Here is a 25748-nt window from a genome sequence, read left to right on the forward strand (position 1 = left end):
TGGTCCTGTATTCATTTGGAAATAATTTACACACACACACACACACACACACACACACACATAGACATATATATATATTTTGCAATTTAGACATTTAAAAAATTTTAATAAGTTCCAGAAACCACTTTCTGTTACTGACTCCAATATGTGGCTTGGTTAATTCTTTGTGCCAAAAAATCTTAAGGTTGAATTTGCAAGTATTGGCAACAAGCAATGCTTTTTAGCATCTAATAACACTGAAGTTCTGGGGTTGGATATATCAATATTTATTCTTGATTTAATTTATAACAATCATCAACTGGATTTTGCCTAAAACCTCAAGCATCATTTGATAAACAAAACATAAATAGCCTAAATTCCTAGTGAACGACTTGCAGACACAGCTTTATTCTTATTTATATGCATAAAATAAGACTCAATGGTCATGAATTTGACCAAACTCCAGAAGATGATGGAGGGAAAAGGAGCCTGGCATGCTGCAGTTTATGGTGCTGCAAAAAAGCAGACGTGACTTAGCTAGTGAACAACAACAAAATATGCATAAAAACTATGGTGTGAGTGCTTAGTCACTTTCACTTTTCACTTTCATGCACTGGAGAAAGAAATGGCAACCCACTGCAGTGTTCTTGCCTGGAGAATCCCAGGGACGGCGGAGCCTGATGTGCTGCCGTCTGTGGAGTCGCACAGAATTGGACATGACTGAAGTGACTTAGCAACAGCAGCAGCTTAGTCACTGAGTCGTGTCTGACTCTCTGCGACCTCATGGACTGTAGCCCACCAGACTCTGTCAATGGAATTCTCCAGCCAAGAATACTGAAGTGGATTCCCATTCCCTTCTCCAGGGGATCTTCCTGACTCAGGCAACAAACTCAGATCTCCTGCATTGCAGGCATATTGTTTACCATCTGAGCCACCAGGGAAGCCTAATACTGCATACTTAATTCCATCCAAGGTCAGGAGTATATATTGCAACTCATATGAAATTGCTTTTATCATTTACTGATTTTCAATATTCAACCTATAAACTCATCTGCCAATACTCTTAGTACAAAGATACTGATACAGATATTCGCTTCAGTTTAGTCACTCAGTTCAGATCAGTTCAGTCACCCAGTCGTGTCAGACACTTTGCAACCCCATGAATTGCAGCACACCAGGCCTCCCTGTCCATCACCAACTCCCGGAGTTCACTCAGACTCACGTCCATCGAGTCAATGATGCCATCCAGCCATCTCATCCTCTGTCGTCCCCTTCTCCTGCCCCCAATCCCTCCCAGCATCAAAGTCTTTTTCAATGAGCCAACTCTTCTCATGAGGTGGCCAAAGTACTGGAGTTTCAGGTTTAGCATCATTCTTTCCAAAGAAATCCCAGGGCTGATCTCCTTCAGAATGGACTGGTTGGATCTCCTTGCAGTCTAAGGGACTCTCAAGAGTCTTCAACACCACAGTTCAAAAGCATCAATTCTTCGGCACTCAGCCTTCTTCACAGTCCAACTCACATCCATACATGACTAGTGGAAAAACCATAGCCTTGACTAGACAGACCTTAGTCGGCAAACTAATGTCTCTGCTTTTGAATATGCTATCTAGGTTGCTCATAACTTTTCTTCAAAGGAGTAAGCGTCTTTTAATTTCATGGCTGCAGTCACCATCTACAGTAATTTTGGAGCCACAAAAAATAAAGTCTGATACTGTTTCCACTGTTTTGCCATCTATTTCCCATAAAGTGATGGGACCAGATGCCATGATCTTCATTTTCTGAATGTTGAGCTTTAAGCCAACTTGTTCACTCTCCTTTTTTACTTTCATCAAGAGGCTTTTTACTTCCTCTTCACTTTCTACCATAAGGGTGGTGTCATCTGCATATCTGAGGTTATTGAGATTTCTCCTGGCAATCTTGATTCCAGCTTGTGTTTCGTCCAGTCCAGCATTTCTCATGATGTACTCTGCATATAAGTTAAATAAGCAGGGTGACAATACACAGCCTTGATGTACTCCTTTTCCTATTTGGAACCAGTCTGTTGTTCCATGTCTAGTTCTAACTCTTGCTTCCTGACCTGCATACAGATTTCTCAAGAGGCAGGTCAGGTGGTCTGGTATTCCCATTTCTTTCAGAATTTTCCACAGTTTCTTGTGATCCACACAATCAAAGGCTTTGGCATAGTCAATAAAGCAGAAATAGATGTTTTTCTGGAACTCTCTTGCTTTTTCGATGATCCAGCAGATGTTGGCAATTTGATCTCTGGTTCCTCTGCCTTTTCTAAAACCAGCTTGAACATCAGGAAGTTCACAGTTCACATATTGCTGAAGTCTGGCTTGGAGAATTTTGAGCATTACTTTGCTAGCGTGTGAGATGAGTGCAATTGTGCAGTAGTTTGAGCATTCTTTGGCATTGCCTTTCTTTGGGATTGGAATGAAAACTGACGTTTTGCAGTCCTGTGGCCACTGCTGAGTTTTCCAAATTTGCTGGCATATTGAGTGCAACACTTTCACAGTTATCATCTTCCAGGATTTGAAATAGCTCCACTGGAATTCCATCACCTCCACTAGCTTTGTTCATAGTGATGCTTTCTAAGGCCCACTTGACTTCACATTCCAGGATGTCTGGCTCTAGATGAGTGATCACACCATCGTGATTATCTGGGTCATGAAGATCTTTCTTGTACAGTTCACTCATGTCCAAATCTTTGTGACCCCATGGACTGCAGCATGCCAGGCTTCCCTGTCCATCAGCAACTGCCAGAGCTTTCTCAAACTCATGTCCATTGAGTCAGTGATGCCATCCAACCATGTCATCCTCTGTCATCCCCTTCTCCTTCCACCTTCAATCTTTTCCAGCATCAGGGTCTTTTCCAATAAGTCAGTTCTTCACATCAGGTGGCCAGATTATTGGAGTTTCAGCTTCAGCATCAGTCCTTCCAATGAACACTCTATACTGATTTCCTTTAAGATTGACTGATTTGATCTCCTTGAAGTCCAAGGAACTCTGAAGAGTCTTCTCCAACATCACAGTTCAAAAGCAGCAATTCTTTGGTGCTCAGCTCTCTTTATAGTCCAACTCTCATATCCATACATGACTACTGGAAAAACCATAGCTTTGACTAGAAGGACCTTTGTCATTAATGTCTCTGCTTTTTAATTTGCTGTCTAGGTTGGTCATAGCTTTTCTTCCAAGGAGCAAGTGTCTTTTATTTCATGGCTACAGTCACCATCTGCAGTGATTTTGGAGCCCCCAAAATAAAGTCTCTCACCATCTCCATTTGCTTCCCCATCTATTTGCCTTGAAGTGATGGGACCAGATACCATGATCTTATTTTTCTGAATGTTGAGTTTTAAACCAACTTTTTCCACTGTCCTCTTTCATTTTCATCAAGAGGCTCTTTAGTTCTTCACATTCTGCCATTAGTATGGTGCCATCTGCATATAGCTTATTGTTATTGATATTTCTCCTGGCAATCTTGATTCCAGCTTGTGTTTCATCCAACCCAGCATTTCATATGATGTACCCTGCATATAAATTAAATAAGCAGGGTGACATTATACAGCCTTAATGCACTCCTTTCCCTATTTGGAACCAGTCTATTTTTCTATGATACAGGCATTATTTCTCTCAAAATAACATTTTTGCCTTTTTAAAATTCTTTCATACTATCTCATAGTTGTCTAATGATGTCTATGGCTGGGTTGTCTAGTACAGGGGTTCTGTGGTCCAGTATTTAATGCAGCTGTGGTCCTAACTTTCAGATGGTAGCCAAGTTCTGCTGATTGTACCTCTGGACTTTCTCTTAATCCTCCCTCTGTTTCATTATCCCCTCTTCCCACCCCCACCCACTATGTTGCTTTAGGCTTATGTCTGGATTCTCTCTTGTTCTTTTTCCAGCCTCTCTTTGCAGCCCATAATCTGCTGCAGAATCATACCCACATCCTAATATATTCTTTACTCATCCTAATGTAGTCATCATATCTTGAACGTGACAAACTCTGAAGTCATTTTTATTAGAATTTGAAATGTTATGCCTTTTATTCCTGTAACATTTCTGATACTCCAACATCTTTCCCCTACACACACATATAACCTTCCCACCAACAACCCTTCTATCCATTTTCTAACTGTCAAATTCCTATCATATTGAAAGGCCCAGGGGAAATATTTTATTCCCTGTGGAGCCTTCCCCAGTTCCTCAAAATAGAACTCATATATTCACCCTTGCTATTGCTTTGCAAATGATGACACAATGAGTGCAAGGTGTTTCATAGTCGTTATTTACACTTAAAAGTTTCAAATAATGGGCCCCTCAAGGGAAGAGCTATACCATAGCCAACTTTGAATCATTGACTCATAGATGATAACTGGTACTAGGCTGTTTAGTAATTGGAATGATAGATAACAATTTTGAGCACTTGTGAAACATGAGCTTAGATTGAAGTGTCTTGATTTCGGCACTACTGGGCTTCCCTGCTGGCTCAGCAGTAGAGAACCCATCTGCCAGTGCAGGAGACTTGGGTTTGATGCTTGCACCTAGAAGATCCCCTGGAGGAGAAAGTGGCACCCCACTCCACTTTTCTTTCCTGAGACATCCCACAGATAGAGGAAACTTGCGAGCTACAGTCCATGGGGTCGCAAAGAGTCAGACAGACTGAGTACTGAGCACACATACGTGCCGTCCTCTAGGGCACTATAGAACTTTTAGCATCACTCCTGTTCTTCCTCCATTAGATGCCAGTAACACCTTCTCCCACGTTGTGATGGATAAAATGTCTTCCGTCATTGCCACATGGCCCTTGGATGGGAAGAATTGTCCCCAGCTGAGAAAAACAGACTACTGAAGCTCATCTCATGAGGCAGCCATACATCTTATTTTTTCTCTTTTCCAAGAGAGCAAATTGTGGCTTAGGTGATACTGGTAGGTGATATTAAGACCTTGATTTAAACTCCAGATGTCTCCAGAGCATGTGTTCTTAATCACTAAGCTGCATTGTATTCTAATCCATAGTGTTGAATACTTTAATATCTGACAACTAGTCTCATTTCTTCATGTCATGCTATTGACGGAAGTCTTAATTCACTTCCAGATTTGAAGAGCAATGAATTATTTCCAAATCTGAGTGAAGATAAGATATGATTCTGCATATATGTCTGACTAACACACACCTGGAGTTTCTGAGAGTCTTTATTAGCCTCCAACCCAACCTCTCATTCCCCAGAGGAACCTCTTCTGTATCTTCTATGCACAAAGATGTGGATGTCACAATAACGATAGTTTAATTTGAACATTATTTGTAAACAAGTTGCCCTCTTGGAGACAAGATAATTTTAGAATGAGCACAGAACTAAGAGGTGGGAGCCATATGGTCCCAGTTCTGCCCCACACCTGCTCAACAGCCCGCATCCTCTCATAGACCCAACTTCCTTCTCTGAGAAATGGAAACAGTAATTACAGCCCTGGTCACTGCACACATAATTATTCACGTCTTTCCTTAAGAAGACAGTACTAGATAAATGAGGACCAGGACTACTGTTTTGTAGGCATGCAGACATTTTGTTTGTTAGGCTGAAAGGGACTGTATCTGGTTAAGAGTATTCATACAGGAAAAGTTGGACAACCAACTGGTAGGAGAGTGATATCTGCAAACAGTCTCTTCTGCTCCATGTGGATGCATCTTATTCTTCAAGACAACCTCACAGTAGGAATATCAGTACATTTCCTTTGGATCTTAATATGTAACTTATATTAAAAAAAGATAATATCATGGTAGTACCAATGATTTATTTATTACTGTTGTTCCTTCCCCAGGATAGAAGCTCAATAACTGAGGGGCTATATTTTTAAGTGTGTATGTGTGTAAGTAATATCTCCTAATCCCTGAACTATGACACTTCTTGCCTTTTGAAAAATATGTCTTGGTGCCATTTCAAAACTTCCAGTTCGATACTCATTAGTATTTGTTAAATATTAATATATACTTTGAGGGAAAATGCATGCCCAAAGCTTCCCTTCTGAATTGTCAAGGCTTTATGAATATTGACTGGAAAGGAGGCTCTTGGATGACCCATCCTTATTTAATATATGCATTTATATCACCCTGATCTTACAGCTTATGATCCATAATGAAGAATTGATCTTAGCATTTAGATATGCTTATTCATTTCCAAAATCTTCCCCTATCCATTAAAAATAAAATAAAATAATGTATTAATAACTCCAGCATCTGCTCTTTACCTCTTTCTGTGCTCTTGAGGAGTGGTGGTGTGTGGGTACTTTTATCAAACTTTCCTCCGTTTCTTGAATCTTTTCTCAGCAATTAGAAGTCAAGCTTGAAGGAGAAACCTTCATGATTTGTTAAGTTATATAGCATTTTGTTGTACCTGGTGTTCGGTTCAGTTGCTCAGTCATGTCCAACTCCTTGCAACCCAATGAACTGCAGCACGCCAGGCCTCCCTGTCCATTACCAACTCCTAGAGCCTGCTCAAACTCATGATGTAGGAAAACTTTCTTTTTTCTTAAGTTTATAAACCTTTGCTATTATCTTCAAATGTGATTAGATATACCTTCACACATTTTTATTGTTGAAAATGATTAATTGATTCAGTGTAAATAATTAAAGCCCTATAGTTTTTCATGGTTTGCTGTTATAGAAGCATCCAAAACTAGAAATGGTTTGGCTTTCTTTCAATGTGTTTCTCACCCTATAAATGAGAATCATAATAGTCTCTCTCATATAGGGTATTTATAGACTATATAAGATAAAGTTTAATATATAAATAATAAATAGTAAATAAGGCAATGGCTTTTGTGTTACTTCAGATATAAGATTGAGAAGCTACAAATGCCCTCCAGTGAGTCTGCAGGTTAAATTCAAGATGGTAAGTAGAATAATGACCCCCTCCAGAGATGTCCACATTCTAATCACTTAAATCTATGCATTTCTTAATTCCATCTGTTGTTGTTGTTGAGTCACTAAGTCGTGTCCAACTCCTTGTGGCCCCATGGACTGCAGCCTGCCAGGATCCTCCATCCATGGGGTTTTCCTGGAAAGAATACTGGAGTGGGTTGCCATTTCCTTCTCCATGTTCCGCGGCATAGAGGAATGAATGTTGTGGATGGGTTTAAGGTTGCTAATCAGCTGACTTTAAAATAGGGGGACTGTCCTGGGTTATGTGGGTAGGCTCAGTGTAATCAGGATGGTTAAAGGTAGAAGAAGGGGGCAGAAGAGATAGAAGCAGAGAGATGGCAGCATGAGAAGAACTCCGTCCCACTTTGCTGGCTTTGGAGATGGTGAGAGGGCTCATGATTCAGGAAAGGCAGATGTCTCTAGAAGCTGGAGTGGAAAGATAGAAGATTCTTTCCTAGAACTTCCAGGAGGAACATCACCCTTAACAGCTTGATTTTAACCCAAGGAGATCCATTTCAAATTTCTGATGCTAAGTTAATAAATGTGTATTGTTTAAGTCACTAAATTTATGAAAATTTGTTAGAGAAGCAGTGAAAACCTGATATACCATGTGAGCACTGGGTTAGCATTTTGTTAGTTGTTTAAGATCTCTATTAGTATGACTCCCTCAGGAGATATGTCATTACTTCTGGGACTTCTGAGTTTGTGGATTTTGAGTTTTTTTGGTGGGGAATACCCTTAATGGAACTCCTTTGGGAGACATTCAAAGAGACTTCTGTCCTGCCTCAGGAAGCTCATGCTTTAGCTGGGGACAAAAGACAAGCCAGTAAACACAAACATGTCATTTATTACAGTAAGTGCTTGCAGAGATGTGCACTTCGTGACTGTCCTTAAAGACATAATCAAACCCATCTCTGACATATATGCAGAATAGACAGTTGAATTTCCTCTCTTCCCAGAACAAGAGTTACACTGGGTGAACGTATTCAGACAAGGACACAAAGAGGAATTCAGTAAGTCAGTGTAGGCTAGGTTATGGCCCAGTGACTAGCAATGGACTCTGTAACAGCAGGTTATTTCTAACTGATACTGTGCTTCTTGTTCATGGACACTGGCAGGAAGTTTGTTCTATATTGACCTTGTTCTAATACTCTGGTTCATACGCACTCCATCCTCTGGAAAGTCACTGGTGGAAGTGGCAGGACAAAGATGGAACTGGAGATCCTCAGACTGGCAATGAACTGCTTCACGCATGAACTGGAGTCAGTGGATGCCATATTTATCTGTAGTTCATTGGCCAGATGGAGAAGGCGATGGCACCCCACTCCAGTACTCTTGCCTGGAAAATCCCATGGATGGAGGAGCCTGGTAGGGCACAGTCCACAGGGTCTCGAAGAGTCAGACACGACTGAGCAACTTCACTTTTACTTTTCACTTTCATGCATTGGAGAAGGAAATGGCAACCCACTCCAATGTTCTTGCTCCAATGGGGGAGCCTGGTGGGCTACTGTCTATGGGGCCGCACAGAGTTGGACACGACTGAAGCAACTTAGCAGCAGCAGTAGCAGCAGCATTGGCCAGAAATAGTTGTGTGGTCCAGTCCAATTGCGGACAGCAGGTAACTAGTGGAGAGGGCGTCAGGCAGGAGTTACTGTATTAAGGAACATGTGTACCCAAAACATGGAGGAGGGCATGGCAACCCTCCAATAATTTTGCCCTGGAAATCTCTTGTACAGAGGAGCTGGTGGGCTACAGTCCCTGCAGTCACAAAGAGTCGGACATGACTAAAGTGACTTAGCACGCACACACGTAACCACTACAAGAGCAGCATTGTTGCAGTGATCAACCCTTGTATTGAACCAGGATATGCATTTTCACTCTCCACTCAGCTGAGTGCTTTCAGCTGAATATTAGTAGTAGTCGATTTATTATTACCCAACAGAATGTCTAGGTTATACCTATTAGACCACAGTTTTTAAATTGCTGATGTTCTTTTTCTATACCTGGCTTACTCCTGTTTTGAAACTGCTGAAAGAATGGTTCATGTAATCTGTATCATAATTGTAAGAAGAAACCAGATGTAAAAAGTCAAATTTCTGCTGAATCAAGTGTCAGTATTCCTTTAAGGAAGGAACAGTTGGGAAAGCAAAGTGTAGACCACTTAGAAGCACTGGTTCATGCATTCAGTAAGCACTTACTAAACCCTTACTGGGTGCCCAGAAATGTGCTAGGTGGTGGGTATTAGCACAGGCAAAATAAACACAGTTTTCACTGTTATAACCTAGGAGAAGATTAAAAAAAAATAGACCAGCAAATTACAGAACACTGTGCTAAACACTGAAATAAGAAAGAGTACAGAGTGCTCTGGGCATGTGTAAGAAACTGGCCTAACCCAGACGTGATAATAGGCTGGGGGGATTGTGATCTAAGCTGAGGGATAAGGGACAGTTAGAAATTAGTTAAGTAAAGAGGAGGGGAGGGTTAGCATAGAATACCGAAGGAGAAGGGGAGGCGTACTACAAAGCTAGCATTCAGTGTACAGGCCTAGAGACCAGATACTGCCACTTGGCTATTATCTATCTACCCTCTCAGAGAAACAATGAGGCAGCTTTCAGCATTGTAGACGTCCCAGCTTCCTCTGTTACTTATGCACCATGCCGTTTGTGGGCTTAGATGTAAAGACCATGTGATACTATTAGATCAGTTTTCATTGTCTGGTTCACTCTACAGTTAGAAAGATTTCTTCATCCAATGCAGATCCTATTTTGAATTGCAGTGGTAACTTGGAATGGATTGCATTTTAGTCAACACAGGTGGTGTTCTTCTGGGTTGTGTTGTACACACACTGAGCCACAGGCTGGCTTTTCACATTCCAGATTCTGTATTGCACGAGGGACTGATTTACTTACAACAGGGAAGAAAAGAGCTGCCTTAAGTGTTTGCAATTTGCTATGCAAAGTTTTTTTTTTTTTTTTAATATATTAAGCCCAGTTTATACAGTTTTAAAGTGAAAATTGCTAAACCATCAAACAGAAGAGTTTTGCTGGATGTGTTTTTAAAAAGTACAGTTTTAAAAATGGAAATGCTACATTGGAACTTCTTGGTGGTTTAGTGGTTAAGACTCTGTGCTTCCATTGCAGGGGGTGGGGGCTCAACCCCTGGTGGAGGAACCCCTGGCCATACCATGCACCATGGCCAAATGAATAAAATTAAAAATTAAAAAAAATTTAAAGTAGGGGCTAAAAGATGTTCTTCACCAAATTTACCTATTGGTGGTGGTGAAAAATTTAAACATAGAAACCCTGGTGTGGATTTTGAGTTGTTCTTTTTTTTCCCTTCATATTTTCTGCCTTATGCTTAGAATGGGGGGGAAGAATCAAGCAAAACAGTGTTATGTAAAGAAAAACTAGTGTAACCTGCATATGACTCTTTAGATCTCAACTTTGCAAAAAAGTACTGTAGAAATTCCCAGTAAATCATGTTTCTCTTATTACATCAGTTTTCTGATCTCTCACTGCTATTTTGAAAGGATTATAAATGAAGCTATGCCATTTACAGTAACATGGATGGACCTAGAGATTATCACGCTAAGTGAAATGTCAGAGACAAAAACCATATGATATCACTTATATGTGGAATCTAAAATATGACACAAATAAACTTAGGAGATAGAAACATACTCACAGACATAGAGAGCACACTTGTGATTGCCAAGGGGGAGGGGAAATGGGGGAGGAAATGTTGGGGAATTGAGGATTAGAGTATACAAACTATTATATATAGGATGAATAAACAATAAGATCCTACTGTACAACACAGGCAACTATATAAAATATCTTAGGATAAATCACAATGGGAAAGAATATGAAAACAAGTATGTATGTGTGTGTGTGTGTGTGTGTGTGTGTGTATAAAGTAGTCACTTTCACTATACAGCAGAAATTAATACAACATTGTAAATGAACTATGTCAATAAAATTTTTTTAAAATGATTGCAGTGGAGACAATGGAGTCAATTTGTATCAATTGAACAAAAAAAAATGAAGGCTATGCAAATTTAAGGTTTCATTCTGTTCATTATTTATTTGCAATATGCAGAACTGGAGAACACAGTAATTTGTTCATGGGGTAAGGTCTAAACTTGGAAGTACCACTGGGAAAAATGATGAAAAGAAAATGGTATCCAGATGCCTGGCAAGGGGGCAGATGAAGGATTAGAGAAAAGGGGTATGACACGAGGTGGGATTTTGAAACCAGGCATGTGGCAATTGGATCTTATTCAGCAAGTTTATACAAAGCACCTCCTATGAGTTAGGCACTCTATGAGACACTGGGGAGACAGGAATATGGCATAGCTTCTGCCACAAAGGAATTCATTTTCCAAAAACGGAGAGACAATAACAATGTGAAGTGAATGTAACTGAAATGGAGACACTGCTAAACTGCTCTTCAAGACTAGAGAATTGAGAAACCCTATGGACAGATTCCCCCAACATATAAGGGGAACTGGGAATAGCTCTGGAATTTCTAACTGTATTTTCAGAAATTTGTATATAACTAGAAATACTTCATAGTGATGCTTTCTAAGGCCCACTTGGCCTCACATTCCAGGATGTCTGGCTCTAGGTGAGTGATCACACCATCGTGATTATCTGGGTCATGAAGATCTTTTTTGTACAGTACTTCTGTGTATTCTTGCCACCTCTTCTTAATATCTTTTGCTTCTGTTAGGTCCATACCATTTCTGTCCTTTATCAAGCCCATCTTTGCATGAAATGTTCCCTTGTATCTCTGATTTTCTTGAAGAGATCTCTAGTCTTTCCCATTCTGTTCTTTTCCTCTATTTCTTTGCATTGATCGCTGAGGAAGGCTTTCTTATCTCTCCTTGTATTCTTAGGAACTCTGCATTCAGAGGCTTGTATCTTTTCTTTTCTCCTTTGCTTTTTGCTTCTCTTCTTTACACAGCTATTTGTAAGCCCTCTTCAGACAGCCATTTTGCTTTTTTCCATTTCTTTTCCATGGGGATGGTCTTGATTTCTGTCTCCAGTACAATGTCACGAATCTCCGTCCATAGATCATCAGTCACTCTGTCTATCAGATCTAGTCTCTTAAATCTATTTCTTACTTCCACTTTATAATCATAAGGGATTTGATTTAGGTCATACCTGAATGGTCTAGTGGTTTTTCCTACTTTCTTCAATTTAAGTCTGAATTTGGCAATAAGGGGTTCATGGTCTGAGCTACAGTCAAAGCTGGTGGAGATGATGGAATTCCAGTGGAGCTATTTCAAATCTTGAAAGATGATGCTGTGAAAGTGTTGCACTCAATATGCCAGCAAATTTGGAAAACTCAGCAGAGGCCACAGGACTGGAAAAGGTCAGTTTTCATCCCAATCCCAAAGAAAGACAATGCCAAAGATTGCTCAAACTACCGCACAGTTGCACTCATCTCACATGCTAGTAAAGTAATGCTCAAAATTCTCCAAGCCAGGCTTCAGCAATACGTGAACCATGAACTTCCAGATGTTCAACCTGGTTTCAGAAAAGGCAGAGGAACCACATATCAAATTTCCCACATCTGTTGGATCATTGAAAAAGCAAGAGAGTTCTAGAAAAAAATCTATTTCTACTTTATTTACTGTGCCAAAGCCTTTGACTGTGTGGATCACAATAAACTGTGGAAAATTCTGAAAGAGATGGGAATACCTGACCACCTGACCTGCCTCTTGAGAACCTATATACAGGTCAGGAAGCAACAGTTAGAACTGGACATGGAACAACAGACTGGTTCCAAATAGGAAAAGGAGTACGTCAAGGCTGTATATTGTCACCCTGCTTATTTAACTTCTATGCAGAGTACATCATGAGAAACGCTGGGCTGGAAGAAGCACAAACTGGAATCAGTATTGCCAAGAGAAATATCAATAAGGTATTGATACGCAGAGGACACCACCCTTATGGCAGAAAGTGAAGAGGAACTAAAAAGCCTCTTGATGAAAGTGAAAGAGGAGATTGAAAAAGTTGGCTTAAAGGTCAACATTCAGAAAATGAAGATCATGACATCTCGTCCCATCACTTCATGGGAAATAGATGGGGAAACAGTGGAAACAGTGTCAGACTTTATTTTGGGGGGCTCCAATATCACTGCACATGGTGATTGCAGCCATAAAATTTAAAGATGCTTACTCCTTAGAAGGAAAGTTATGACCAACCTAGATAGCATATTCAAAAGCAGAGACATTACTTTGCCAATAATGGTCCTTCTAGTCAAGGCTATGGTTTTTCCAGTGGTCATGTATGGATATGAGAGTTGGACTGTGAAGAAAGCTGAGCACCGAAGGATTGATGCTTCTGAACTGCGGTGTTGGAGAAGACTCTTGAGAGTCCCTTGGACTGCAAGGAGATCCAACGAGTCCATTCTGAAGGAGATCAGTCCTGGGTGTTCATTGGAAGGACTGGTGCTGAAGCTGAAACTCCAGTACTTTGGCCATCTCATGCGAAGTGTTGACTCATTGGAAAACATTCTGATGCTGGAGGGATTGAGGGCAGGAGGAGAAGGGGACGACAGAGGATGAGATGGCTGGATGGCATCACCAACTTGATGGACATGAGTTTCTGTAAACTCTGGGAGTTGGTGATGGAGAGGGAGGCCTGGCGTCTGCAATTCATGGGGTCGCAAAGAGTTGGACACGACTGAGCAACTGAACTGAACTGAGAATTGCTTCACTGTTTAGTGATCAGAACAATTTATGTTCTTTAAAGATGAGCAAAACCCCGGGAATGTCTGTAGAGTGTTGACCTGGGAGATAAGAGTCACTGGGGCAGGTAGAATTCGGAGAAGGGAGACGGCACAGTGGGGTAGGAATTTCTCCCCTAGCTCTTTCCCTTGTCCCCTCTGCCTTATTTCTGAACTCTTCTGAGTGCACAGAACCTCACGCAACCTGAAGTTTAGCCTTAAAAAGACTTGATATATGTACACCTCCATATGTGAGGCCTCCCCAGTGGCCCAGCAGTAAGAATATGCCTGTGATGCAGAAGATGTGGGTTCGATCCCTGGGTCAGGGAGATCCCCTGCAGGAGGGGCATGGAAACGCTCTCTAGTATTCTTGCCTGGAGAATCCCATGGGCAGAGGGGTCACCAAGAGTCGGATGCGAGTGCAACGACTGAGCTCACAGGCACGCACACACACTACCATGTGTAAACTAGGTAGCTAGTGCGAAGCTTCTGTATAGCATGGGGGAGCTCAGCTCAGTGCTCTTGATGACCTAGAAGGGTGGGATGGGAGGCAGCGGTAGGGAGGTCCAAGGAGGAGGGGATATATGTATACATATCGTGGATTCACTTCATTATACAGCAAAAACTAATACAATATTGTAAAGCAGTTATACTCCAATAAAAAATGAAAGATTGAAGGTGTTGGCTTTAGCAAGTAAAGAACTGTATTAGAGAAATTGAATCAATAGATAGAGATGTAGATATATAGATATACAGAGTTACAGGAATTGCCTCACACAATTATGGAGACTAAGAAGTCCCCACATACAGCCTTATCTACCTTTTTATTCTATTGTGGCCCTCATTAGATTGGCATGATGCCTACCTACATTGGGCTTCCCTGGTGGTTCAGCTGGTAAAGAGTTCTCCTGCAAGGGGTTAGTGGAAGAAATGGAAGTTTCAAAAGCCATCTTTAAATAAAACTGGGCACCCGTAGTGGTGACTATTGTTATGAGAGATGTTTTAATAACATGATATTTATCTATGATAGGTATAAACAATCTTAGTTGGAGGCACTTGCATTCAGAGTAAAAACATATAGGTTTATTTTTACCAACTTTATTGAGATATAATTCATCAGTTTAGTGCAGTTGCTCAGTTGTGTCTGATTCTTTGTGACCCCAAGGACTACAGCATGCCAGGCCTCCCTGTCCTTCACCAACTCCTGCAGTTTACTCAAACTCATGTCTGTTGAGTCGGTGATGCCATCCAACCATCTCATCCTCAATCGTCTCCTTCTCCTCCTTCCCTCAATCTTTCCCAGCATCAGAGTCTTTTCAAATGAGTCAGCTCTTCGCATCAGGTGGCCAAAGTACTGGAGTTTCAGCTTCAACATCAGTCTTTCCAATGAACACCCAGGACTGGTCTCCTTTAGGATGGACTGGTTGGATCTCCTTGCAGTCCAAGGGACTCTCAAGACTCTTCTCCAACACCACAGTTCAAAAGCATCAATTCTTCGGCGCTCAGCCTTCTTCACAGTCCAACTCTCACATCCATACATGACGACTGGAAAAACCATAGCCTTGACTAGATGGACCTTTGTTGACAAAGTAATGTCTCTGCTTTTTAATATGCTGTCTAGGTTGGTTCATTTTTCATATAATTCACTTATTTAGATTGTATAATTAAATATTTTTTGTTTTTTTTCAGACTTGTACAGTCATCACCAGAATTAGTGTAGATATTAATATAAATATTTTTCTATATATCCATCTCATTTTATGTCGTACAAATAGTCTGTCTTTCTGTGGTCTTTTACTCTCATGGTATCATCTTGGCATGTAAGGATTAAAGAACAGCTTTGCAATCCTATGCTTCATGTAACCTTGGATTTTATAGACTAGCAGAAAGTGAAGGGTCTTGTTGAGGTAAACTGTTTTGTTTAGAAGCAGACCAAGCAGAAAAGTTGAAATGTATTATGAGAAGTATGACATTGTCCTTTTCAATCGTATGATATGTATTTCTCAGTGATTATTCTAGTGTCTGAACTATCCTTACAGTCTGCATAGAACAAAAAATACATAGGTTTAGGCAAATATGTAGATATATGTAAATGTTCATTTATTAGGTTTCGAAGTTGAACGGATGAGCAATAATTCACAAGGGACTCATATAACTTAATTATTTAGTGTTTTTCTGGTCTTGACATGCGACTCTTGAGATTTTTTCCAGCGTAGAAAATCACTTCAACCAGAGCTGTGGGCTTGACTAGGCTCCACAGGGATGAGAAACACAGGAAGGAAGAAGAGACATGATCATAACAGATAGATGGGAACTGACATCATGGCCCATGAGTCTCACATGTAGCTCAGGTGAAATGATGTGCTGTAAATTAAACCCTGTGATTCCTATTAAAAATCTGCCATGTAAGGTTGACTGAACTGGGAAAAAAAATAAAAGGTTCAAGTCAAGGCATATATCTATGGGAGTCAGGGCTGCCTTCAGCTTCAATTTGAAACACTGCTAGTTTCATATCGACAATAAGGAGACTTGTCTCCTTATCAGGTCACCAAGGCCTTTAAGGCTGGTCTTGGAGCCCCTACGGGCCAGCGGATGGTCAGTAGTTGAGCATAGTGGCTACATCTGGTGTGGACGGCATCATTGTTCACTACTCTTCCACCCCTCCTCATCCCACTAACATTTGGCTTGGCTGTGTAGCTAACACCACGTGGCTGTGGTATTGCATTCTGGGAAGAAGCTGTAAGGGCCATGGCATGGTTTTGACATTGTTTTTTTTCTCTGTGTCATGGAAACAGCTGTGTGTAAGATGGACTTTTATTTTTTTTGTCTTTGCTTTTTCTTTGTCCTAGATTTCAGACTATTTGAGAAGCCAAACACTGCTAACCAATAGTCAGCATGTAATATGAATGAAAAACTACCTTGTGTTTGTAAGTCATTGTTACTGCAGCATAATCTAACAAAAACTGACTTACTCATGTCACATTTATAGTATAGAAACAGGGAAGTCAAAGGTAGTATGAGGGCTATACGGGGTCCAGAGACGGTAACCCAAGCTATTGGGTCGGGGGCTGGACAAACTGGCCAAGAACAGGGAATAAGGATAAAGGTGCAAGCAAAGCCAGGGATCCCTCAATAGCCTGTGATCATAGATTAAACTACCCAGGCTTACTTATTTATCATGTTTGTTTATGTCTTTAGCTACAGTGTTATCTGGTTGGTGACTTGGTCATTTTCAAGGTAACCACATTTCCACCTATTACTTTACATTCTTTCAGAAAAGAGAAATTCCCAGAACTTGCAATAAATTCAATACTGTCAGGAGCAGTTGCTTCAGAGAAGATTTAGTGTTATGGCTAAACCATTGTAAATCAATTAATCTCTACTTGGCGTCCTTCTAACCCATTTTGGGAGTGACCAACTCAATAGGGTAGGAATAGATCATTGCATCTTATACTAAGAGGTTCTTGAGTGGACGAGAATCAGGAAGGATGAAGAATACAGGGGAAGGATGAGGGGGACGAGTGCTGTGTCCTTAAATTCACTTCCACCAGCATGGAAGTACCACTCATTCCCTGTAGACGTCCATCCCTGGGATGAGAAAAGGAAATACGCATTGAGCCTTCTGCCTATGTACTGTGATGTGTAGATCTAGGATTATGCCCACAGTTTGTCATTATTTCTGATGGATGGTTTGTGTGTGTGTGTGTGTGTGTGTGGTTGTAACATTATTTTCTGGAATGTTTTCATTATAACCCTAAAAGTCATCAGAAGGATGCTGTACTGCTAGTGGGCTAATGTAATTAGAAAATATCAAAGGACTTTGTCTCTGACTTTAATAAGATCTTCTACACATGGACATCACCAGATGGTCAACACCGAAATCAGATTGATTATATTCTTTGCAGCCAAAGATGGAGAAGCTCTATACAGTCAACAAAAACAAGACCAGGAGCTGACTGTGGCTCAGATCATGAACTCCGTATTGCCAAATTCAGACTTAAATTGAAGAAAGTAGGGAAAATCACTAGACCACTCAGGTATGACCTAAATCAAATCCCTTATGATTATACAGTGGAAGTGAGAAATAGATTTAAGGGACTATATCTGATAGATAGAGTGCCTGATGAACTATGGAATGAGGTTCGTGACATTGTACAGGAGACAGGGATCAAGACCATCCCCATGGAAAAGAAATGGAAAAAAGCAAAATGTCTGTCTGGGGAGGCCTTACAAATAGCTGTGAAAAGAAGAGAAGCGAAAAGCAAAGGAGAAAAGGAAAGATATAAGAATCTGAATGCAGAGTTCCAAAGAATAGCAAGAAGAGATAAGAAAGCCTTCCTCAGTGATCAATGCAAAGAAATAGAGGAAAAGAACAGAATGGGAAAGACTAGAGATCTCTTCAAGAAAATTAGAGATACCAAGGGAACATTTCATGCACAGATGGGCTTGATAAAGGACAGAAATGGTATGGCATAACAGAAGCAGCAGATATTAAGAAGAGGTGGCAAGAATACACAGAAGAACTATACAAAAAAGATCTTCACGACCAAGATAATCATGATGGTGTGATCACTCACCTAGAGCCAGACATGCTGGAATGTAAAGTCAAGTGGGCTTTAGAAAGCATCACTACGAACAAAGCTAGTGGGGGTGATGGAATTCCAGTTGAGCTATTTCAAATCCTGAAAGATGATGCTGTGAAAATATTGCACTCAATATGCCAGCAAGTGTGGAAAACTCAGCAGTGGCCACAGGACTGGAAAAAGTCAGTTTTCATTCCAATCCCAAAGAAAAGGAATGCCAAAGGAAGCGCAAACTACCACACAATTGCACTCATCTCACATGCTAGTAAAGTAATGCTCAAAGTTCTCCAAGCCAGGCTTCAGCAATACGTGAACCATGAACTTCCTGATGTTCAAGCTGGTTTTAGGAAAGGCAGAGGAACAAGGTATCAAATTGCCAACATCTGCTGGATCATGGAAAAGCAAGAGAGTTCCAGAAAAACATCTATTTCTGCTTTCTTGACTATGCCAAAGCCTTTGACTGTGTGGATCACAAAAAAACTGTGGAAAATTCTGAAAGAGATGGGAATACCAGACCACCTGACCTGCCTCTTGAGAAATCTGTATGCAGGTCAGGAAGCAACAGTTAGAAGTGGACATGGAACAACAGACTAGTTCCAAATAGGAAAAAGAGTACATCAAGGCTGTATATTGTCACCCTGCTTATTTAACTTCTATGCAGAGTACATCATGAGAAACGCTGGTCTGGGAGAAGCACAAGCTGGAATCAAGATTGCTGGGAGAAATATCAATCACCTCAGATATGCAGATGACACCACCCTTATGGCAGAAAGTGAAGAGGAACTAAAAAGCCTCTTGATGAAAGTGAAAGTGGAGCGTGAAAAATTTGGCTTAAAGCTTAACATTCAGAAAATGAAGATCATGACATCTGGTCACATCACTTCATGGGAAATAGATGGGGAAACAGTGGAAACAGTGTCAGACTTTATTTTGGGGGGCTCCAATATCACTGCAGATGGTGACTGCAGCCATGAAATTAAAAGATGCTTACTCCTTGGAAGAAAAGTTATGACCAACCTAGATAGCACATTGAAAAGCAGAGACATTACTTTGCCAACAAAGTTCCATCTAGTCAAGGCTATGGTTTTTCCAGTGGTCATGCATGGATGTGAAATTTGACTGTGAAGAAAGATCAGTGCTGAAGAATTGATGCTTTTGAACTGTGGTGTTGGAGAAGATTCTTGAGATTCCCTTGAACTGCAGGGAGATCCAACCAGTCCATTCTGAAGGAGATCAGCCCTGGGATTTCTTTGGAAGGAATGATGCTGAAGCTGAAACTCCAGTACTTTGGCCACTTCATGCGAAGAGCTGACTCACTGGAAAAGACTCTGATGCTGGGAGGGATTGGGGGCAGGAGGAGAAGGGGACTATAGAGGATGAGATGGCTGGATGCCGTCACTGACTCGATGGACGTGAGTCTGAGTGAACTCCGGGAGTTGGTGATGGACAGGGAGGCCTGGCGTGCTGCGATTCGTGAGGTCGCAAACAGTCGGACATAACTGAGTGACTGAACTGAACTGAACTGAGACCTAGACAAAACAGCATACAGTCACATTCAAGCTTATTGTTTTCTGTTTAAAGAAATTCCTGATCTGAAATATTTGATTTTGTCTCACACAAACTGAAAAATTTTTTAAATAAGAGAAATTACCTACCAATTATTGTTTCTCAGACTATAAAACCTAATTTGGATTTAATATAAATATTGAATACTTACATATATATATATATATATATAAACTATTAAGTTTTAACAGAATTTGAACTCTAATAAAGGCCAGTTAATTTTTAAATGCTTCTATTAATTTTAATATGGCATCATTATCTCCTCACTCCCTCACACTGCTTTTAATTATTCCCCTTTGAATAGAAACTATTGGCTATAATTAATTTTTTGAAAAGATGCTATGTGGAAAATAGGAAACATACAATGTTTAACTGTTTTACATCAGGTTTGTTCAAGGGGTAATTAATTTTCATAACACATAATAAGAACATTTAATAAAAGGCAATTCTTATTTTATTCCCACTTTAATCCCAAAGGAAATCTGGATGTTAGGAACTTACTCTTTCCTTGCTTTCACAGAGGAGCCAGAGCTTTTTATTAGGGAAAAATAATGAACCTTTCATGCCAAAAAATGTTCAGTATTGTTATCACAATGACTACCCCCAGACCCCTGGCTTAGAGAAATTCAGAGAACATCTAGACATCATTTCCATCCTTTTTCTTGAGGCTTATTTTGCTACCATAAATGATAACACTCTGTAAAGAGTACATTAAAGCAGGGAAATGTGTTGGTCTGACCTGTTTGAGGCAAATGATTTCAAATATTCTTGACTTTTTAATGCGCAGTGAACCCTCACATTTGTGAATAATCCCTCCGGGGAACGTGTCAATCCGGATTCTTGAATACCTATTTAGCATATGACTTCCTCTATAAAACGAGTAAATGATAATGAAGAGAGAACAATAAAGCCATGTTGAATGTGCCTCCAGCCTTGAAGTACTTGTAATAATAATCCATGTCCCGGCAAAATGACAAGCTGACTCCATATCCTGGAATTTAGGGGTCACTCCTGAAATGTAAGCTATGAGTGTGAAATCTATAATATCAAGAGTTTAGTTTCTTTCTTTCTAAAAATATATGTAACTACCTGGGAGATGTTTTGTGTCCAGAAAGAAATTCTGGCACTGGAAAGTGTAGTGAAAGTCACTCAGTTGTGTCCGACTCTGTAACATATGGATAGTCTATGTATAGTCCCATGGAATGTAGACCCATGTACAGTCATGGAATTCTCTAGGTAAGAATGCTGGAGTGGGTAGGCTTTCCCTCCTCCAGAGTATCTTCCCAACCCAGGGATCCAACCCAGGTCTCCCACATTGCAGGCAGATTCTTTACCAGCTGAGCCACCAGGGAAGCCGTCTTGGCACTGTAAAGTGTAGGTAAGAGCTTATACTCCTGGAATGTAATGCAGTATTTCCATCAGATAGTAGGGATGGACAGTGTAAAAAAGATCAGTTCATGATGTAACCTGAACAGTGTTCTGTGATTTTGCCTTTTAAATATGACAAATAACATGCAGTACTGGATATTTAGATGACACATTTTATAAATGCGTACATTCCCATTGTACTAGCAGTATGAACTTCTTACCCAAAACTTGAAAAGTTCTTGCAACTGTTCTCATGTTGGATTATTTCCTTCTATTGTTTTCTTTAGGGAGAAATAATTTATTTTAAATCTAAGGTGTTTGTATTAATATTGCTATGTGTACATAGTATTCACTGATATTTTATCACTAAGGTAGATTGTATAATTAAGTTTATCTTAGAGAAGAAGTGACTAAGATGCAAACTTGTTGCCATTATTCAATCACTAAGTCATGTCCAACTCTGACCAATCCCATGAACTGTAGCTTGTCAGGCTCCTCTGTCTACGGGATTTTCCAAGCAAGAATACTGGCCATATCCTTCTTCAAAGATGCAAAAGAAAGTGAAAGTGAAGTCGCTCAGTCTTGTTCGACTCTTTGCGACCCTATGGACTATAGCCTCTCAAGCTCCTCTGTCCATGGGATTTTCCAGGCAAGAGTACTGGAGCGGGGTGTCATTTCCTTTTCCAAGGGATCTTTCCAACCCAGGCATCGAACCCAGGTCTCCCACATTGTAGGCAAATGCTTTACCATCTGAGTCACTAGGGAAGTCCCAAGAAGATGCAAACTACTCTGTATAAAGTAGATAAGTAGTAAAGATGTATTGTATAGATAGAGAATTATAATCATTATCTTAGAATAGCTTTTAATGGAGCATGTCACTATGTTGTTCACCTGAAACTAGCATAATATTGTAAATACTGTACATCAATTAAAAAAGAAGAGTTGCCCTGTTTGCTACCCTATTTGCAGTAAGAAATGTAGCCAGTAAGAAGTAGAGTTGGCAGTTTAAACCCAGATCTTTCTAAGTCCATTCTCCTATTCTTCCCTTTATGTCTAAGATTAGTGAAACAATAGATCTAAGCTTGGAGACAGAACATAAGCAGAACCACATTTTTTCTTAATAGGTTGAATATAACAGCCAGAACAGTCGATGACATCACTAACAATGCTGATAACAAAGCTTATTGAGAGTGTACAGTTGCTTACAGTTCAGCATATTCTAAGAAAGAGATAATTTCCTGAGCAAAGATAAATCCATTCTCTCCTCCACATTTTCCTCCTCTTCTTTTTCCCTATTCTTTCCACTCCTCCTCCGTCCATCTTTCTATCTCTTCATTCCCTGAATCCTCTCTAAACTCTTTTTCTTTGTTCTCTCTCTCATGCAGAGAAGAAGAAAGATCTCTCTTTATTTTTCCTTTTCTATCTATATTTTAATCCTGATGCTTTAAAAACAAAACAAAACAATAAAACAAAGACAAACCCCCCTGTGACCTGGATTATATGATCATTAAAATTTCTGGACAATATAAGTACAGAACAGACTACTGAATGTTTTTTTTAAATGCATAGAAACCCGTGCTTCTGAGGTCAGAATACTTGCAAATAATATGATTTATGAACACAAGCATTGTTTTAAGTTGAACTGTATGAATAATAGTTTTATAGATCATAAAGATCAAATATTGATTATCTTTGTTTAATCTAGTATTATTTCTTGAACTTTGAATGTCTGTGGAGAATTCCCTGACTGGCTCCTTATTTTAAAGTGCAGCATGTATTTTAATTTCTAAAGATATTCATAGGATTTGGAGGAGCTACAGTACAATAGACAATCAGAATTTGTCTCTCTGCTGTCATTAGTGGTCTTAGTTCAGTTTCATACTAGCATTTATCATGTTCCTTTAAAAATAAGTCAACCATTATATCTCACTAGGAACATAGTAAAATATTAATTTCTGTCTAATTATCACATTTCTTAGAAAAATAACTCCCAAAACAACCAAGTGTCAATAGCAGTCTCTTATCTATAATTATGTTATATTTCACCCAGAGTAACTTTATAGACATAAATATCTTAGAGAGATGGAGTTGGTGTTCCAGAAGAGGGTCAGGATTGCAGAAGTATGTTTGTTTCTGTTCAAAGATGATAGTTCCCAACTAATGGTACCACTGTCATCCCCCCTGTACATACCACACTTACATAGCTTTCATTCTAATTTCAGCCCTATAATAACTTAAATTTGGTTGGAAGATAATAGACAATAATCAAGCAAACTATAGGAAAATGAGATAATTAAAGGATTATAGTAAGAAGTTCTGTAAAAGAGTAAACATTTAAGAGTGATAATTTAGGAAGCCATTTTTTGAATAGAATGGCCAAGAACAGGCTCTCTGAAAAACAAAAGCAGCTTCTGAGACCTGGAAGATGAGAAATAATGCGTTCTGAAAAGAGTTTAGAGAGTATTTAAGACTCAAGGAACTAACTGCCTGTGTCCAAGTTCAGAGGTGGGAAGGAACTAGCCATGTTCTAGCTGGAAGAACATCGTCTGTGGTGTTCAATCCCAGTAAGTAGGAAATTACTGATACAAGAGATGAAGATGAGGAGATAGGCATGAACCAAACGCTTCCTCTAGAGACGCTATCCACCTCTTATCATGTATATTTACTGTACCTGTATCCCTAATCAAATATAGCTTTTCTATCACTGGGCTTCTCTGATGGCTCAGCTGATAAAGAATTCACCTGCAATGCAGGAGACCTGGGTTCCACCCCTGGGTTGGGAAGATCCCTTGGAGAAGGGAATGGCTACCGACTCCAGTAATCTGGCCTGTAGAATTCCATGGACTGGATATCCATGGGATTGCAAAGAGTTGGACATGACTGAGTGGCTTTCAATTTCCATAACTAATTGTGTTGTGTTTCTAGCTGACATGGCAATCTTTAGACTTTAAAATAAGCATGAAGTAATTTTTATCTTGTGTATTTAAAATGATTGTTTTGAGTCAGTAATTATTTTTCTTTGAGTCTTAACCATTGTGTCGCATTCTTGAAAGTTTCTCAGGACCTGGACACTGTGACTGTAGCATCTGTTGGATAAAATTGCCTTGTTGAGTAAAACAGTGGATCAGAGAGTGACAAGAGGCAAGGATGTCAGCAAAGGTGCCCTTACCACTCCAGAGAAGGCTGAGCCTCAGCTTATGGTGATGGGGTGCAGCTAGAAAGATGAAAGCAGGTCAGAGATACATTTTGGTGGTTGAACATACAGGCTTTGGTGAGAACTGGCATATAAGGAAATGAGAAAAAGAAATGAATGAAACATTCCTATAAGATTCTTAGCTTGAGAAACTAGGAGAAAAAGCCATTTACTAAGATAGGAAAGATTGTATAAACCAATAGTCCTTAAGCCATTTGTCTTCATACATTTTTGAATGTTAAAAATTATTGAGGATACCCCAGAGCTTTTGTTTGTGTGGATAATGCATATCCATATCTGCTACTGCTGTGATGTGCTCAGTTGTGTCTGACTCTGTGCGACCCCATGGACTGTAGTCCGCCAGACTCCTCGGTCCATGGGATTTTCCATGTAAGAATACTGAAGTGGGTTGCCATTTTCTCCTCCAGGGGATCTTCCCAACCTAGGGCTTGAACCCATGTCTCCCGCGTCTCCTACATTGGCAGGTGGATTCTTAACCACTGTGTGATCCAGGAAGCCCCATATTGATATTTACCATGTTCAAAATTAAAACTGTGAAATTTTAGAAATATCTATTGATTAATTTAAAATATAACTAGTAAATAATCACCTTTGAAATCATATATATTATTAAAAAAAACAACTCTACTTATTTTCTACAGCAAGTAAAATACATGAAAAAAATAGTATTTTGATGATCTTTTTATTGTTTGACCTAATGGAAGACAGTTGGATTCACGTATCTATTTCTGCACCAGTCTGTTGTGACATTACACATCATATAGCTTTTGGAAACAATCACTGTATATTTATGAGAGAATGGTTGTGAAAGGGCAAATTGTGTCTTGGTATAATTATGAAAGTAGTTTTGACCTTGTGAGTCCCTAGGGTCTCTGGACCATACATGCCTCTGACTTAAGGTAAATGATGACTTTCAAACTTCTTTTCTCCCATGCTCACTTTACTTCTTTTCTTCTGAATATCAGTAGTTTTATAGAACATTGTTTCTTTGCTCTTCTCTCAACCTTGAGCTGCTTTTATAGTAAATTCTAGTACATTTAAATCTAAATCTAGATAGCTCTTCTGGAAATGCTATCCCCTAATTCTCACTTCCCTAATGACCTGTCACTGGGCTTGTAACATTCAATTTGGTTTTCCTAATTCATCCTTCTCTGTTATTTTATGAATGAAGGAAAATGTTTTATAGGACCAAAGGGGGCAGTTTCTACTGTCTGTCTCCAACCTTGGTTCTCAGCATGGAGGCCAGTTTGACATTCTGCCCAAACATCCCCCTTTATCCCAACTACATTTCTTAGAGTTACTTTGCTCTGTTTATGAACCTAGTTCTGCTCAGGAAGGGTAGGCAGAAAACTCTGAAATGTTATTAACCAGGAAATCAAATGCCATTTT

The 25748-nt window shown here is 39.8% G+C and overlaps 1 pseudogene; it reads right to left on the bottom strand.

The window, feature by feature from the left end:
* LOC108636641 lies at positions 2133-11719 on the bottom strand (annotated as a pseudogene).

The sequence above is a fragment of the Capra hircus genome, chromosome 8 (genome assembly GCF_001704415.2).
Source record: "Capra hircus breed San Clemente chromosome 8, ASM170441v1, whole genome shotgun sequence".
NCBI classification, from domain to species: domain Eukaryota; kingdom Metazoa; phylum Chordata; class Mammalia; order Artiodactyla; family Bovidae; genus Capra; species Capra hircus.